Raw genomic sequence first — 13,941 nt, forward strand, 5'->3', positions numbered from 1 at the left:
TCCCGATGGCTCGTCTCTGTGTGGTTATCCGGCAGAGAACTGAAGACTCGAGTGTGAGTAATACTCTGGTAGTGTGCTCCTTATAGAAGGAGTGGGTACCAGCATACGGCTGGCAGAAGGTCGGCGTGCAGCCGGTATAGTACTATGCTCTTCTATTTTATGAATGAATTCCTCCAATTCACATTTTTAATTATGATTTTCCCTCTATTATATCCTAATACATTTTTCTCTCTTTAACTCCCTCCCCTCTTCACGAAGAAAAAAGGTACTAAAATGAAGGGAATGATATCAACACAAGTAATCTATAACAGAAGTGGTCTGATACCTATCCTGTCCTCCTCCTCTCTTTACCAGCCCAGACCCAGATAAATGGTTCTTGTATTTCCTTGACTTTTAATTCCCATTTTATGATCATCCCTCCATGGTTAAAAAGTTTTTTGCTTATGATTATTCTCTCCCCATTTCTAATTTCCCCCTTTGAACACCTCTTCTTTCTCTTTGTCCATGCCCTTTTTTCTGTTAAATATATTGTATTTATAGGCTAAACTCTTTCTATATGTTTGTATGTGTGCATTTAACTCTCTTTTCCCTGATTCCAATAAAAGAGAGGTTTATGAGATGCTTACTTCCCACTTAGAGCTTGGTCAGACATCAAAGACACCAAGGTCATCCACTGCATTCCAGGCCATCACCAGTCATCCTGACTATTGTCTTGCCGCTGGTCTTCAATGACTGGAAGAAAGAGTGAGGCTGATGACTTTGTGCAGGTATGCCTCATTTAATATCCAATTCACACACAAATCAAGACATCACCCCATGATGTCAATTTTTCTCTTTGAAAATGAACAAAGAACAACAACAATTTCCCCACTCCCACTTTCACTTTTTTCTAAATTCTTCTAGTGCACCTAGAATGTAAGAAATGTTAAATTGCTCCCTATTATTCCTCATTTATTTACTGAGGTATTTATAATTCTTTCCCTTTTCTTTCTTTTTTAAAAGACAACAAAACAAAACAAAATCACACTCTATGACCCTTAAAGATGGCAAGATTCTGAAGGCACACTTGTCTCTATTCCCCTATTAGAATGCAAATATTTAATCATGCTTGGGTATCTTCAAATTGCTTAACTGCACTTGCTGGTCTAGGTTATCTTGTCTCCTTGTATTTGCATTTCAAAGACTTTACCCAGCTGTGGTCTTTCATAAGGAATACTCAAAAGTCATCTGTTCTATTAAAGTTCCATTTTCCCCCATTTTTTGTACTTAGGGTTATAAATTGCCTTAGTTGTAAGGCTTCATATTTTGCCTTTTGTTGTGTCATATTACAATATTTCCTTCTCTTTATAGTAATTGCATCATAGTCTTATGCGATATTAACAGTGACTTGGTACTTAAACTCTTTATGGCTTTTTGGTTGCTTAGTTATTTCAATCCTGTCCAACTCTTTATGACCTCTTTTGTGATTTTCTCAGCAAACATACTGGAGCTGTTTGTCATTTCCTTCTCCAGTTCATTTAATAGATGAGGAAACTGAGGCAAACAGAGTTGTGACTTGCCCAGAGTCACACAGCTAGTAAGTATCTAAGGCCAAATTTAAACTCAGGAAAATGAGCTTTTCTTACTCCAGACCTGGCACTCTATCCACTGTGCCACCTAGCTAGCCCAACATTATAGCTACTTGCAGTTATTTTACTTCACCTGGAAGCTCTGATTTTGGGCTATGACATTCCTGGAAGTTTTAATTCAGAGTTTCTTCCATGGGGTCACCAATGAATTCTTCCTTTTTACATTTTGCTCTCTGGTTCTGACAAATCTAGAAAGTTTTCTTTCTTTATTTCGTGAAACATGGTATCTAATTTTTTTTTCAATTTGGTCATGTTTTTCAGGACTTCTGATGATTCTTAAATTTTATGCCTCTTAACCAGATTTCTAGGTCAGTTGTTTTTGCTAGGAGATACTTCACCTCTTCTGCTTTTCAGTATTTTGAAATATTCTAATATTTCTTCTTATCTCATGGAATCAGTAGGACAGCTAGGTGGTACAGTGTATTCACAGTGTATTCCAAGCACTGAGCTTGGAATCAGGAAGACTCATCTTCATGAGCTCAAATCTGGCCTCAGACTCTTACTAGCTGTGTGACCTTGGGCAAATCACACAACCCTGTTTACCTCAGTTTCCTCATCTATAGAATGAGCTGGAGAAGGAAATGGCAAACCACTCCTCTATCTTGGCCAAGAAAATATTCAAATAGAATCACAGAGTGACACATGACTGAAACAACTGAACAACAAACATGAAATCATTGAGTGTTCTTTGCTCCATTCTATATTTGAGGGAGTACACTATTTTGAGTAAACTTTTCACTTTTGACATATTAACATGTTTTACTGTACTTGTGATTTTTTTTCTGTCAAGAAATCTAATTTCATTTTTGAGCTCTTGCTTAATTTCTTTCATCCACTCTTGTAGTCCTTGTGGCCTAATTTTCTTTTTTCTCCTAAGTCTCTACCTGTACTTAGGATGTTGATGTTTTCTTCTGGAATTAACTCTGGGGCTTCTCTTGACCCAAAGGACTTCTCTGTTATTTTAAAAGAATTCACTTCTCTTTTTACATCCCAGTTGGGATGCTATTACTATCATATTACAACGCTCACTATGCTATAGGGATGATCTTAACTACCTTTTCACCAAAGGTTTTAACCATAGTTCAATTCCAAAGGACTTTGGTTCTGGAAGCAGAACACTTCAAACTCTGTCATAAATATGTACTACCTGTGTGACCTTGGGTAAATCATTTAATCTCCCCAGGACTCAGCTTCCTCAACTGTAAAATGAGGAGTCAGGCTATGTGGCTTCTAAGGGTGTTTCCAGCTCTGTATCTATGATCCTTTGTGCTGAACACTTTTTGTATTATATACCTCTTTGACAGTCATGAAAAGCCTTTGGACTCTTTCTCATAATAGTATTTTTAAATAATTGAAGGTTATCCTAATTTCATCTACAGGTTAGTGAAAATAAAGATGTATTTTTTTTAATCCAAGGACACAGACCTCCTGAACTTTATCTATGGAATCCTTGGGTGTCTGTTGACCTCAGGTTAAGAATTCTTAATCTAGTGGATAGATTTTTCCAAAGAATTTTCTCCAATGTCATAATGAAAGTCAATAGGATAAATTGGATTCACTTTAGAGAAAAATCTTATTTTATAGCAAATTCTGCTAGATTATGTGCATTCCCTGAAGGAAAGGATAACTTTTTAGGGTCCTTATTTCTTCATCTTTAAAATGGGAAGAAAGAGTTAGATAATCTTTAATGTCCTTTCTATCTCTAGTGTCCTATAATTATTTTATTCCATGTACAGAACTATTGTATCTAATATCATAATTACTGGTTTCATTAAAGCACAATTTTAGATGAAATAATACTTCAGAAATTATTATTTTCATAGATATAATCATCCCTGAGAAGCCAAGACTCAAATACTCAAATGCATTTGTGATCCCATCAATATGGATGTTTCCTCCAACACTATAGAGAAAAATCTATTCATTCCAATAGCACTTCAGGTTCAGTCTGGTCTCTGCTCCACCTAACCCACACATCCTGGAATGAATGCAAAGAGGGATCTTAACAAAACACAGATAAATTTTTCTTCTCCATTTTTCATTTGTCTGCCTTGCTTCCCAGGCTTCTCTCATACCCCACACCCTCTCTTCTTTGTGGAAGTCTTTCAGTTAAAAGCCATGAGAACTTGGAAACTTTAAGGAATTCCTGCCAATCCAAAGGAGCTTTCTGCCTACCAACTTTCCATGGTAACAATTTTGGGGGGGGGTGGTCTACAGTCTGAGATGAATGGCCACAAAACTAAAGAAATTTTCTAATTTTCATTGACTTCAGGATATGTCTCTCAGTTTAGCACTACCAATGAGTGAGGATTTTGTAGCAGGCTCACCTGGGAGTTCAAATTCAGTACTATGAAGTAAGTAACACAGGGACAGAAAGCTATGTGGTAAAGCACATGGAGTTCTAGACCCATGGATTCCAATAACCATAGGATATAAGCAGAAGAGGTGATGTCCCCATCTTGGATCAAGTTCTTAATAATAATAATAATAATAATAACATTTATACAATGCTTTAAGGTTTGCAAAGCACTTTTCAAGTATTATCCCATTCAATCCTCATGATAATCCTGGGAATTAAGTACTAGTATTATCCTAATTTTACAGATGAGGAAATTGAGAGAGTCAGTGGTTAAATGATTTGCCCATGGTCATACAGCTAGTAAGTGTCTAGGTTGGATTTGTACTCAAGTATTCCTAACTCCAAGTCCAGTGCTTTTTCCACTGTACCACCTAGTGGTCATTTCTCTTTCACCTGTCTTCTAATTTATTCCACCATCAACTCAGGAATACCAACTTTATTGTCAACAAAGTCCTCTATATACTTGAGTTTTTCAGCTAACACTCCTGCATCTAATCCACTAAAGTGAAAAGTTCTGTCAAGTAAAAGTCTTTCAAGCAAGATCAATCAGAAGGAAGAGAATAACCCCAAAGGTGGTAGAAAAGAACACTCATTAACTTTAAGAGTCAGAAGGCTTGAAGTTAATTCCCACTTTGTTGGTTTTTTTAAGCTGTTTCTATATGTTTGGGGGGGGTTGTTTTCTTTTTTGCTTTTTGCCAGGCAATTGGGGTTAAGTGACTTGCCCAGGGTTGCGCAGCTAATATGTGTTGTGTGCTATATGTCTGAGACCAGATTTGAACTCAGGTTCTCCTGACTTCAAGGCTGGAACTCTATCCACTGCACCACCTAGCTGCCCCTATGGTTTTATTTTTAAAGTAATATCATATTCAGGTCTTTCCCAATCTTTTTTATGAACTATCCAATTACTAATAACAATCTTAGACATACATTTTACATTTTACATATAAAAGGTAAACTGTCTTTATTGGGTCTCTTGTAATTAGTCTTTGGTATGTGCCTTATATTTCTCTTGGCTCTTGTATGTCAAATCTTCTATTAAGTTCAGGTTTTCAAAAAAAAAGAAGTCCTGAAAGCCTGACAATTCATTAAATGTCCATTTTTCAGAATTATGCTTAGCTTTCCTGGGTATGATATTTTCAGCCAGAACCCCAGTTCTTTTGCTCTTAAATATATAGTGTTCCAAGACTTGCAGTCTTTTAGTGTCACTGCTGCTAGGTCTTGTGTGATTCTAATTGTGGCACCTCCATATTTAAATTGATTTTTTTTCTTGTTGTTTGTAATATTTTATCCCTGAGCTGGGGGCTTTGGAATTTGATTATAATATTCCTGTGGGTTTTCCTCATAGGCTCTCTTTCAGGTGGGAATCAGTGAATTTTTTCTATTTCTACTTTCCCCTCTTGTTCTAATGTTTTTTCTTTAATTTTCTTTAATTATTTCTTGTATTATTGTATCAAGATTCTTTTTTTTATCATAGCTTTCAGGTAGTCTGATTATTTTTATGTTTTCTTTTCTTGATCTGTTCCCCAGATCAGTTGTTTTTCTTATGAGAGGTTTCATATTGTCTATTTTTTTCATTCTTTACACTTTGTTTTATTATTTCTTGATGTCTTATAACTTTGCTGGTTTTCCCTTGCCCAATTCTGATCTTCAACAAGTCATTTTCTTCCTTAACATTCTGTATTTCCTTTTCTAATTGGTTGACTTTCTTTTCATAACCTTTGGGTTGTTTTTATTTTTTTTTTTTACTTTTCCTCAATCTATCTCATTTAATTTTTAAAATCTTTTTAAAGTTCTTCTATGAATTATTTTGGGGCAGGTAACTCTTTGGAGTAGAAGATGTTACTCTTTGGGGTAGAAGAAGTTTCTTTGCTTCAATATCCTCCTCTGAAGATGAACCCTGGTCTTCTATATTCCCATAGTAACTCTCTATGGTTGGATTCTTTCTCCTTTGCCTGTGCATTTTTTTTATTTGTAGTACCTTAGTTTTTGTAATCGCCTGTAGACCCTGGGGTATGAGAGATGGTGCCTCTGGCCTCAAATCCTCCTTCAGTTATCCCCTCTGACCTGGAACCAAAACCAAGACCTCCATCCTCCTGTAAGTGCCCACAGACAGCACTGTTCCCACCCCACTGCTTCTGCACTCACTGGGTATGTGCTCATTCTTACTTGTCCCAGGCCACATCTCTGTGGCACAGCTGGGTCTGGCATTCCTTGTCAGCAGAGGTTTCCTCAATTTCCCCCAGCTCAGATGCCCAATTTTCCTCACTGTCCCAGGGATAGAAGTTCCTGTGGCTGGGGCAGAGGCAGCCTCCCAACCTAGCTAACCCCAGGCCTTGCCACTTGTTGTGTAAGTGGTCCTAGACTAGAGTTGTTTACTCTTCACGGGGACCAAACCTCATCCTGGGATTTTCTTCAGATCTTCTCTGATTGTCCCAGGAGGACACTTGTTCTGCCCCTACTCTTACTCATTTGTACAGCTCTATGTTCATTTTGAGGCAGTATTTTTTCTTGTTTGTGGGGAGAAATCTTGAGAGCTTAGAATTTTCTGACCTACTCTACCATCTTCCCAGAATCCTCTCCTCTAAGTCCCCACTTTGATACTTGCTGTCTGTGTGACCATGAGTAAGTCACTTAATTCATGAAGTATTCCAATAAGGATGAACCAAGGTATTGTACTTTTAAAGAGAGGATGCTGTCTACAACCTAAGCTCCTGAACCCGTTATTGAATGCAACAGAAATAGATTCTGGACAGTTGAAATTCAACAGTTGGACCATTCAAATCTCAGACAAAGTAACTAGAATCAGAAGCAAGAAAATAACATGCACAATGAATAATATGTAAATCAAAGAACAGTAAAAATGAAGCCAGATACCTTCATAATTGTCTTGGACTCAGAATATATATGAGAAAATTCACTTCCTTCCTTTTGATGCAGAGGTGGAAGACCCTGCTTTCTGAATATTGCATAAGCTATGTGAAATAGTTGCTCTGTCAGCTGGTTATGCCTATTTTTCTTTGTAAAATGGGAATTTCACTCTCAGAGAGTTGAGAGAAATAAAGAGTAATACCTGAAATGACTAACATAAAAACAAGACATCAGTAAAACAAACAAACAAAAAGACCTAAATCCAAGTGGAATTAGGCCTCCAGATAACTTAATGGACTTGGCAAGAATGAGCAGTTGAGTAACAATATGCCTCTTGCCCTTTGTAATGTTGTCATAGAGGGATACCATCAAAGACACAGAAAGAAAGTGGAGCATATCTTCCTGGCCACACATGTCCTCGGTCTCCTCCACTACTCATAGAGGTAAACTTGATCCCAATGACAAGCAGCCCACACATAAGTGATGTTCACACCAAATTGAAGAAGTATCAAATCTCTTCCCTCTCCCTACTTCACTATCATCCTCCCCAAATCATGAGTCCCACATCAGCATAGGGTTAATCAGGCAATTGTCCAAATGTGGCCATTTAAATGAGCATGAATTGGTATTGCATGGCTCTGGATTTTCCCCACTCTGCCTTTACAACTTCATTTTCCCGATTCCAAATAGTTAAATTTCAACCTCTCCAGTGTCTTTGGGGTATTCCTTATGCTGATTCTATGTAAACAACTGGGGTTTGATAAGTATTGCAACAGAATCTGGCCAGAGCCCTCCACAATCAATCCTTTGGTTTTGGCAGTGAATAAATATCTTGCAGTCAATACTTGAATTTGGTCCCAGTCAAAGTATCATTTCTCCATCTAAAGGCATAAGAAATACATCCCCAGACCATATCACTAAATTTCATACAATTGCTAACAAATCTGGAAACCAAAACTCCCTTCTGGCTCCAAGTCAGCCTACTAGCCAATACCTTTTCTGTTATATGTATGGGAAATGTCCCCCATTTCTGGGTAACTTGTTCCTATATTTTGTGTATGCTGATCTCAACTTTCCTGATATGGTTAATATAGAATCAATTTCTCATTGATGAAGACACCCCTATGCCCCAAGAGACCAGCATCATTCTTTGTGATATGCTTTGGTTCTGTGTGGTCATATGAACTATACTATTTATGTTGGCCTAGAGGTGACCAATTTTCTTGATCATGAAAATTACAATGTTCTCAATATTGTCAAATGTGTGTGTGTGTATGTCTCTGTATGTGAGATATAGATTCAGATATATCAGCCACAATCACATATGGTCTGATCATTTGATGAACTTAATGTTCTTCTACATTCCAAAGATGTCAAATTCAATTAAGGCATTGACAATCATACCTTTCACATATACTGAATCTGCCAATTTCCCATTGGGATGGCCAACATAGTAGGGCTATGCCACAAACCCATCTCTCCATTTCCAAGGTCCTCTTTTTATTTTTCCCTACCACTGGAACTAGCCTGAATGACTCTCTCCAGTGGAGGAGTCCTATGATATTTGTATCCCTTGCTTCACAGTCAAACCAAGCCAAGCTATAGACTTCTGGTAGGGTGACCAAAAGCCTGAGCAAATGTCTTGAAGTGGGACACTTCCAAATCTAAGCAGCTACATGAGAAAGCACACCTTCATCCCTCTTGATCTGGGAGCCATAAATCAGTGAGTCAAGGGCAATCTAGTTAGTTTCATTGCAGTTCACTGGGAACTCTTCTGCATTTTGCCTTGTCCATCCTTCACAGTGGAGACAAAGTGGTACCTCCTGAGAGGATGTGTAGTCAACATCTGTTCACCAGATAAAGATCCTATAGCATGTTTTGCTAATCCACAGGATATTATTGTCCTACTGGGCCATATTTTTTGTGAGAAGGATGTATAGAGAGCATGGTCTTAAAGGATAAAAATTTCATAAGTAATCAATAATCTGGTTGCCTGGACAATGCCACAGCTATTTGAACCATCTCCAGGGAAACATTCTGAATACATAGATAGGCATAGGAGCCCCCAGAGTGGCAGAACTTAAAAGAACACCAGTGCTGATGCTAGCCTAACACTTAACAGCAATCATCTGGGGAAATGACTCCTGTGGAAGGGGCTGGACATTCCCACTCACTTCAAACCAACTTCCATGCTGATCAGGCAAACCAGTCTAGCTAAAACATTAAGGCACGCTGAGGGAGAGATATCATGTGCCAAGCAAGTCAAATCATCACCACCATCTTGACCACCAGGTGCCCTCAAACACTGAGAGAAACACCCTAGGCCCAAGAGCCTTGGAAATTGTGGTGCCCTACAAACCATATGACCTGTTTCCAGTCAAGCCCCCTCCAGCTAAGATTGAGTGTAGAAATCATTATGGAGAAGAGGTCCACCTTCCTCATCACCACTAACAACTGCTGATCAACTGCCCCCAAAAGATAGATAAGCAGGAAACCCTGGAAGTGACAGCAACCTCAGCCCCACCTTCACCGTGGGTACTGCTGCCAGCCCAAACCTCCTCATAGCCATCATCCATGGAAGCTCCTCCTGTGGAAAAGGGGCCAGCCATCCCCAACTGCTACCCAACTTTCACAATCATGGCAGGCTAGCCTGCCTAGCTAAAGAAGCAAGGCACCCTGAGAAAGAGACAGAGCCATCACGAGCCAGGAAAGCCAAGCCAACACCACCACCACTACCTGAAACACCATGTTCCCTCAGGCTTCAATGAATATAACCTCAGGACTCTGAACCTAAGAGCCTAGGGAATAGCAATACTTTTAGGCCTGTACCCATAGCTATCACCCTGGAAAGCAACCCCTGGGGATCTTATCTTGGCAACTGCTCCTGCAAGTGCTACAGTCACAGTTACTGAAGATATAGAAAAGAAAGTTCTTGCCACCAAAGTCCTTTGTCAAATGGTTCAACATCAGAAACTGATACATACATATGAATATAATATATACTCATAGTACATATATGTATGTACATCTATATATATGTGTGTGTGACACACATACATAGATATACATATATATTTTGTATAATCATAGCACAACATGAAATACATGTATATGTATGCATATCTATATAGATGTATATATATATATACACAGATATATCTATTTATATATTTTATATACACACATCTTTTACTTTTCTATCTGGAGTTTGGTAACATGTTTCATCATTAGTCCTCTGGAATCATGTTTGATCATTCCACTGATTAGAGTTCCTAACTCTTTCAAAGTTGTATGTCTTTATAGTATTGTAATCACTGTATAAATTATTATCTTGGTCCCTTCACTCTATACCAGTTCATGCAAGTCTTTCTAGGTTTTTGTTTTTTAAAATATCACCTTTATTTTTTATGGTAAAATAGTATTGTGTGTTGGTACATGTATCATAATTTGTTCAGTCATTCCCCAATTGTTGAGTACCCACTCAGATTCCCATTCTTTGCCACTGCAAAAAGAGTTATAAGTATTTTTATATATCCTCAGAGTGTACTTCTCATAGTCAGGAACTAGGCTGTAAGATATTGGAAATCTATATCTTAGAACTGTGAATTCTGTTTACCTTTCCTTTTATGAAACAGTGTTATCCTAAACTTAGCAACCAACTATAATATGGCATTACTGGCCTAAGAGCCCTTGATATTCACTTTTTCATTTCCTCTTATATATACTGCCTGGAAATTGTGGAAATCCCACTAAGTTGATGTGAATTAACTTGGTTCCTCACCCTGCCATGGCTTGTAACCAATGTTTATACCTTTACTAACTTATATCCTAAATTTTAAGCTGTGGTTCCATTTCACAATAATAACTAACTGGTAACTTGGCTGGAGATAACAAAGATTGACTAGATGAGAACAGGTTGAGAACTCCACACCTCTTCAAGGCATTGGATTTCTCCTATTTGGTTTTTTTTTTATGGGTCAGTAAGAATTTTTATTCCTGTTTTGGTTTATTTATTTCTCTTGAGTCAGTAGCTAACATTACTTTGAACCCTGTTTTACTTTAAATGAAGCTAACTCCAGAGAAGGATCATCTTTGTTTTCTTTTGTTATTATTATTTGGTGCCAGCAGATGTTTCAAAAGTTGGATCCTGTGAGTGGATCAGTTTAATCACCTTAACTGAACTGTTTTGGGAGGGTTTGCCTGAATTTCTTTAATTATCTCCTTTCTAACTGTTATAGAAGGTTTGTCTGAATTATTTGTATTGTCTGTCCCAAAAAGTGTGTGTCTTTTTAAGGTCTGGAAAACCTTTACAAGTCTTCACTGAAATTGTGCCATTCTTTGTTCCTTACTCTCCTATTTTTTTGAGTTTAATTTTTAGCTTCCCATTAGAACTCTGAGTTTCATAGACTTGGCCCCAAGGGCAGGAATCCAGAGGGATGTGGCTTCAGTCAAGGAATGAGTGGATACCCTAAATAAATCTCTGTCCTTGTCTTTCCCTTTGTATAGTAAATTCCAGGCAACTGCAGTATCTGTATGATTATATTCCTAATATCTTAAGTATCTGTGAAAGAATTGGTATGACAGCACTTAAAAAAAAACTTAGTTCTTTTTTGACCTGCAAATTTCCAGAGAAAAGCAACAACAAAGGACACCTAGATTTTGACTCTTGAGTCTCATCATCTGTTTTCTGTCATCTGTTAAGAGTATGTAGAAACCAGCAAAACACAATCTGTATTTTCTTACTCATGTCACTGGTCAATTCTCCCTTTCCATTTTGATCTGGCCAGGCAGACAGGAAAGGGAGAAATAATAGAAAAATGCACAGAGAGAAAGTCCCTCTCTTGTTCCTAAGATTTATTGCTGTGAAAATAAAAAATAAATTCCTGACTCTGAGACAAATTTTTAAACTAGACTTGCAATTATAATGGGCCCACCATATTTGAACACTTTATATAGTGAATTTCATAATAGAGACTTTATTGACTGTTAAACTTGGAAGTAAAGAGAGTTAAATATTTTTATCCATTCTTATAAAGACTCTTTTCTAATACTCTTGACTACCACAGAAATAAAAATTATTGAATAGAGGAGTTCCTCAAACCTTGTGCTGAATATATTTACCTTCAATGTGGTAAAAGAAACATACTCATAACTTTTTGTGTTGCCCCAAAAAGGCAAAGATGTTTTTACTGATCAGAGTAGAACTGTGGAATGTGTGGAACAATGATTTATGCATTTATCTTTAAGATAAAATTTCCCTGACCATAATGTGACAGAGCTAGGAAGCCTAGTGAATAGAGTATTAGACTTTGAGTCAGAAATTCAAGTTTTACTTGTGTGACTTCAGACAAATCACTTATACCATCTGCTTCAGTTTCCTTATCTGTAAAATGAGAATATATCATGGTGTCTACCTCCCAGGTTTGTTGTAAGGATCAAATAGGATGATATTTATATTTTTGCAAATATTAAAACTCTTTATGAATGTGTTCTCATATCTGAAAATGATTGCCTTTGTCTTAAAGATTCATCTGCAAGAATGCAAGCTCTTTATGTAACCTAGAGAAAAGTTTAAATTTTATTATTTTAAGTGTGAAAATTGTAATTCCAAATTTGAAAGGTAAACAGCCTTGAGAAAATAGTTTCTAAGTTCTAACCCCAATATGGGAAAAATGAATTAATTTGGAACATATTGCCTCCTCTAAAAACAAACACGTAAATATTTAAATTGCACTCTAGTACATTGAGAGTTCATCTAAACCTGTTAGATAATAGAAAAGGACCATGAGCAAGCCATACATACTTGTCAGACACTGATTCTGTCTAGAGGAATATTTGTAAAAGGTTTGTGGGTTTTTCTTTTTCTGTTGTTTATTTTTTCCTGTGAAGGAGCAACTTAATAAATTTTATATATCATTTATTTTTGTTATATTTATTTTTAATTTTTTCAATGTAAATTAAACTAAAATTTTAAATATATTTATTATATATTATGCAATATTTTATATATCATAAGATTTATAGGAATTTTTATCATGATAATTAGAAATAAAATTTTATATTTAAAAGTTTCAGATTATTAATATTACAAAAGGCTATATGAATTTGATAATTTTATCCACCCACATATTTGATCTGAGCTCCATTCTTCTCCTAAAAAGATGGGAAGATGGTCATCCATACTATAACTATGATTAAGTTATAGCTATAGAGTAATTAAAATTATTTCTTATGAATCTTAAAATAACTATTTTACATTAATAAGTTTTTCAATTGCTTTAAGAAATTGATGTTGCTTATTAAAAATTTTTCATTCTCAAACTTAGAATCTCCACTTCAGTCCTAGTAAGGACTGTTAGACAATCAGGAAACATTCTTTAAAGAAAAATAGATTTGCCATTCCTTATATATACCTTTAAAAAAAAAAGAAAGGAAAAAAAAAAAGAAAGAGAAAGACAGCAAAACTATCACTTCATTGAAAAAAAAATCTGATGCTATATGCAATGTCCCAAACATATGAACTCACCACCTGCAAAGGAGTGACAGAGTATATCTTTTCATATTTCTTCTTTAAGACCAAGCTTGTTTGTTTATAATTTTGCAACGTTTATCTTTAATTTTTTTTGTGATGGTTGTTCTTTACGTTTTTGTAGTCAATGTATATATATTATTTTCCTGCCTCTGTTCACTCCACTTCATCAATTCATGTAAATTTTTCCACTTGTACACTCTGGAGATGTTCATACCAATCTACGGGCAAGTTGGACCCCAAAAGAAAAACTACCTAGCTTCATCATTATCAAATTCCCAGGGGTAGCCCAGGGGCCATGAGGTATATTTTTAAAGTATTTCCTGAGCCCCTATTCCTCTATATTTTCCCCAAAATTATTGTGAGTGATTAGATCCCCAGTATCATTTAATCAATTCACAGACACTGAAGAGGAGACCTTGGGAGTGGTGAGAAACTCTAAAATACAAAATTTTATTTCTAATTATCATGATAAAATTTTCCTATAAATTTTATGATATGTAAAAATTGCATAATATATAATAAATCCATCATGCCCAGATCATCTTACAGGGTAA

Source organism: Vombatus ursinus, unplaced genomic scaffold (genome assembly GCF_900497805.2).
Source record: "Vombatus ursinus unplaced genomic scaffold, bare-nosed wombat genome assembly UNPS02014809.1, whole genome shotgun sequence".
NCBI classification, from domain to species: domain Eukaryota; kingdom Metazoa; phylum Chordata; class Mammalia; order Diprotodontia; family Vombatidae; genus Vombatus; species Vombatus ursinus.